The 5,640-nt window shown below is 34.9% G+C and overlaps 1 pseudogene; it reads left to right on the forward strand.

Annotated features, from left to right (window-relative positions):
* The first annotated feature begins 3,990 nt into the window (after positions 1–3,990).
* LOC139081370 (olfactory receptor 5D13-like) lies at positions 3,991–4,923 on the forward strand (annotated as a pseudogene).
* The last annotated feature ends 717 nt before the right edge of the window (positions 4,924–5,640 follow it).

The raw sequence follows: 5,640 nt of genomic DNA on the forward strand, positions 1-5,640 counted from the left end.
GATTTTACAAGAATTGCTATTGTCTTCCTTGAGCCATAATACGATGCGTCATTTTGCCTCAGTAATTATTTTAGCCACTTCTGGCAATCCTAGTATTTTACACTCTCAGCTTGTTTCATAAAATTAGAAACTTTAGATCAGTTTTTGGCTATATTCAATCTTTCTCACTTACAATAAGCTTAGATTTCCAGAAATTTTTCATCATGCTCTTATATGGAGAGTTACAGGAGTTTATAAATAACACGAGAGTTAACTTCTGGGGAACGGTCCAGTTCTGCCTCTAATTAGCAACACAGGCTGGAAATACTTACACTAATTCCCAGAGTTAGCATTAGAATCTCCTACTAATTCCACTTTTTTTCCAAAAATTAACTGAGCAATATTTACAGAGTTGCTTTGTAAATTGCAATTACTATTTGCAAATATAAATGACTAAAATTAAGTAAGATATTTATTTTCTTCTTTTTATTTCACAAGTATTTTGAATGTGTAGCTGAGCTAGATACCAGCTAAATAAAATGTAGTGGGAAATTGAGAATTTGGTAGGGAGACATGCAAAGGAAGGAAATCAAATCAAAGCACAACCTTAAGAAAATTGCTGTGACTGAAGCAAGTCCTCAGACTGCTGTGATTTTGTAGCATCTTTTACATGAAGGAGATAGTAACTGAATCCTGCATCCTCTATGTCCCAAGTTTGGGGCCTATGGAATTAGAATTTTTATATCCTGTTTACTTCTTTGTGAAATCTGTGTATTATTAGGAAATAGTATGTAGATTTGCATTCACTAAATGAGTTCTTATTTAGTTAGTAATTAAGAGCTCAAAAATGTTAATTACTACCCCCCAACGCCCCTAGCATCCCAGACGCACCCAAACCAGAGATATTAAAAGAAGTCTGGCAAATGGTTGTACCAAAATGATTCAGAGTTGGGGTGAAAGTGGATGCTGAGATGGTACTTGCTGCATTTACAACATTTCAGTCTGGAGGTGATGGTATCTTGGCATAAAGCAGTGCTGGCTCTGGTGGTGGAGATCCAATGAAATAAGTTTATTAATATGAATGTTGATGTTTTTAAAATAAATTTTAAAGTATTTAATAATTTACAATTTACAAAATAAATTGTAAAGAGATTTCAGAGGGTTTTCATACCTCACTCAATTATCCACATTGTTAACATCTTACACAATTACCATTATACATGCGTCAAAAGCTTCTGCACAGCAAGGGAAACAATAAACAGAATGTAAAGGCAACCTACATAATGGAGAAAATATTTGCAAACCATACCTCTGATAAGAAGATTAATGGCCAATACATACTAAGGAACTCATACAACTCAATAGGAAAAAAACTAATACCCCAATTAAAAAGTTGGCAAAGGACTTGATTTTGACATTTCTTCTAAGAAGATATATCAGTGACCAGTAGGTGTAAGAAAAAAATGTACAATGTTTCTAATCATCAGGGAATTGTAAATCAAAATCACAAAGATATCTCGTCAGGATGGCTCTTATCAAAAGGCAGAAGACAAGAGTTGTCTATGACACAGAGAACTGGAAACCCTTGTGCCTTATTGGTGGGAATGCAAAATGTATGGCTGCTATGGAAAAGAGTATGGAGGTTCTTCACAAAGTTAAAAACTGAACTACTCTATGAGCCAGTAATCCTGCTTTGGGGTATTTATCCAAAAGAATTGAAATCCAGATTTCAAAGAGATGTTGGCATTCCCATATTTATTGCAGAACTATTTACAATAGTCAAGATTTGGAAACAACCTAAATGTCTTTGGACAGATAAATGGATAAAGAAGATGTGGCATGTACATACAATGGAATACAGTCTTTAAAAATAAGGACATTCTGCAATATGTGACTGCATGGATGAACCTTGTGGACATTATGGTAGTGGAATAAACCAGTCACAGAAAGACGTATACTGTGTGATTCCACTTATATGAAGGATATAAATTAATCAAATTCATAGAAACAAAGAGTAGCATGACAGTTGACAAGGACTGGGGGATGGGGAAATGGGCAGCTACAAATCAATGGGCATAAAATTTCATTTAAGCAAGATGAATAAATTCTAGAGATTTGCCAAACAAAATTCTATCTGTACTCAACAATACTGTATTGTAGACTGAAAAAAATCTCTTCAGAGGGTAGATCTCATGTTAAGTGTTCTTGCCGCAATAAAATAAAATTAAAAATGAGAAACATTGATGAATTATGGTCACTAAAATCCAGACTTTATTTGGATTCCATCAGTTTTTTCCCATTAATTTCTTCTTTCTTTTCTGGGATTCAATCTAGGGTACCACATTGCATTTAATGTTGTCATGTCTCCCCAGCTTCTTCAGGTCTGTGAAAATTTTTCACTCTTTCCTACTATGATTGACTTTGAAAGTCCCAAGTTGTGCCGGCTAGACATTCTGTAGAATGTTTCCAAGTATGAGTTTGCCTGATGATTTTCTCATATTAAGCTGGGATTATGGATTCAGGGGGAAGAATGTCATAGAGGTGAAGCTTTTCTCATCACATAATATCAGGTGGGTAAATTATCTCCACATTATATCACTGACAAAGGTCACCTTCATCCTTTGTTTAAGGTAGCATTGGCCAAGATTCTCCACTCTAAACTTGAATGTGAAATTTGAAATACAGTTGAGGTAAGAACAGCTATTTCTGCATTCTCCCTTTTCTTTTATTTAAAATTCTACAGTTTATGTTTTCTTCCATCGAAATGTATTATTTCAATAATTCCATATCTACAAGTAATTAATGGGATAGAAGTGACGATGTGATTTTCTCAAGATTTAGAAGAAAATGCACCTACCACAATGACATAGGAGACAGTGTTTCAACTAATTGCATAGTTTGTGGCCAATTGAGTAACACTCAATTATAATTCTCTGTATTCTATATCTTCATAGTCAAGGAGGCAGATATAAGACCCAGAATTTGGCAGAATTTAGACTGTGAATTCAGCTTTTAACTTTTTCTTTGTATCCTCTGAGATCTCTTATGTCCTGGAAATATAATGCTATTTTACTAGCATATCCATTGAAATATACTGTCACGTTTGTTAAAAATATCAATATCATATATACATAATTTATATGATCTATTTATAATTTAATAATATATATATATATCAGAGTGGATGACATAAAAACACATTAGCAAATAGTTAATTGAAACTTAATTAACTTTAATTAATAAAATAAATGCTAATCAAAGTGTCAACAAAAGATTCACAAAATTACCCCAGGAGGAATTGTACCATTAATGGAGGTTTTGATGGAGTGCACACGATCATTTCATGTATAAAATTCTGTAATGAATTCCTAAGCATTAGCTGGAAGGCACAAACCAGTTACATTTTAAGATTTATTCCAACTCATAAATTCTATGGGTATTTAATTCTGTGTTATGTCTATGAAAGGTCAAAAATAAAATAATTAATACTAAGATTATTTGGCACTATTGGCAATGTAATTTGATCTCCTGGATCCTTAGCATATTCTTAGAACTGTAAACAGAGTACTCTGTGCTTCTGTTCTGCCTCTCTTGCTTCTCTGCTTTACAATTTCTTTTGGCTCTAAATTTAAATTTCAGTGCTGTATTAATTATACTAACAAGGGCTGAATTTTAAACAATACAATTATTACTATATACTTTCCATACCACTAGTTCTCATAACTTAGAAGGCATCAAAATTGCCTGGAGGACTGATCAAATCACGAATTGTGGGTCCCATCCCAGAGTTGTGGGTTCAGAAGTTCGTGATGTGGATAGAGAATTTGCATCCCTAACAAATTCTCAGGAGCTCCTGCTGCTGCTGGTTTGGGGGCCACACTTTGAGAATCACTGCTCTACATAGCAACTACACACAGACATATGAAGCCTCTTTCTTCTCTCTATTTCTCCCTTCTATTCAGTTTTGCTTTTCAGGCATAACCTTTGGTTCTTTATTTAACAAGAATCGTGATGTTATCTGAAGGAATTGAAAGCATCATACCCACTTTTATTCTCCTGAGTTTTGTAGAATACCCAGAACTCCAGGTTTCACTCTTCCTGGTTTTCTTGTCTATCGACACAGTCACTGCAGTGGGGGGTTTGGCTTGAAAATAATCATCAAGATCAACCTCCAAATCCACACAATCATGTACTTTTCCTTCAGTCACTTGCCCTTTGTACACTTCTTTTATTCCACCATAGTAACACATAAATTGTTAGAGAACTTGATTGTGGAAGATAGAACCATCTCTTTCTCTAGTTGCATTCTACAGTTTTGTTTTGCTTGTATATTTAGAGTAATAGAAACTTTCAAGTTGGCAGTGATGACCTATGACCATTCTGTGGCAGTTTGTCCTCCCTTGCTCTACATCACTACTATGTCCCAGAAGCATGTGCTCTGCTGGTGGCTGGGTCTTACTCATGGGGTGTAATGTGTTCCCTGGCAGACACATATTTTCTTCTAGCATTGCTTTCCAGCATATGCTATAGAAATAGCATAATTATTTCTGTCTCCTGCTTTGATATAAGCCACGTGCTGCATTTTATTATTGCCCTATTCAATGAGGTGAGCAGCCTGACAATTATTCTGATGTCTTATATAGTCATTTTTATTACTGTTGTGAGGAACCTTCTGAGAGTGGGGGCCAGAAAACCTTCTCCTCTTGTGCCTCTCACCTGACAGCCATCACCATCTTCCATGGAACCAACATTTCCCTATGTTGTATCCCTACTCCTAAAACTTCTTGGCTTACAGTTAAAGTGGCATCTATGTTTTACATGGTGGTGATTCCCATGCTGAATCCTTTGACCTACAGCCTTAGGGAAAAAGATGTGAAAGACACATTCAGAAAATTAGTTGTCAGAAAATTGCTTTGCCAAAACAATGTAATATTGTTAGATTAAATTTTGTAATTCTAAAAAATTATTTTCTATGCTCAGATTGTTTAACTCTTATAGTGAAGTTGATGATTCCATCTATTTAGTCAATAAGATGTTAGTTAATATATCTATGACAGTATAACATCTTATGATTACGGATTTTTGCATATATTTTTTTTTAAATTTCTCTAAGCCACATGTAAATCAAAATTTTACAAATTAAAATTCTTGGACCACATTTTGCAATTTGTTTTTGAGGAAAATTACCCCTGAGCTAAATTCTTCTACCAGTCCTCCTCATTTTGCTGAGGAGGACTGGTGCTGAGCTAACATCCATGCCCATCTTCCTCTGATTTATATGTGGGACACCTGCCACAGCATGCTTGACAAGCAGTGCCATGTCCACACCCAGGAAATGACCCAGCAAACCAGGGGCCACTGAAGCAGAACAGGTAAACTTAACAGCTGTGCCACTGGGCTGGCCCCCATATTTTCTAACATATGTAAATTATTTTTAAATACTTTGTCATTTGGTGTAATTTTTTATGTGTGTTTCCAAAGTAAAACTAATTCTCAGCTTAACAAATACGTGCAGATCAAGAACGGTTCCTTATAATAGTAATTAGGAAGCTCATATTCCAGAGCTGGATGTAACAAAATGCTTAAGCTTACTATACCTTGTACAGCAATGAATATTATGCTCTTTATTGTATTGAATGGCAGAAGTTGTCTTTTACTCAT

Source organism: Equus przewalskii, unplaced genomic scaffold, assembly GCF_037783145.1.
Source record: "Equus przewalskii isolate Varuska unplaced genomic scaffold, EquPr2 contig_R1839, whole genome shotgun sequence".
In the NCBI taxonomy this organism is placed as follows: Eukaryota; Metazoa; Chordata; class Mammalia; order Perissodactyla; family Equidae; genus Equus; species Equus przewalskii.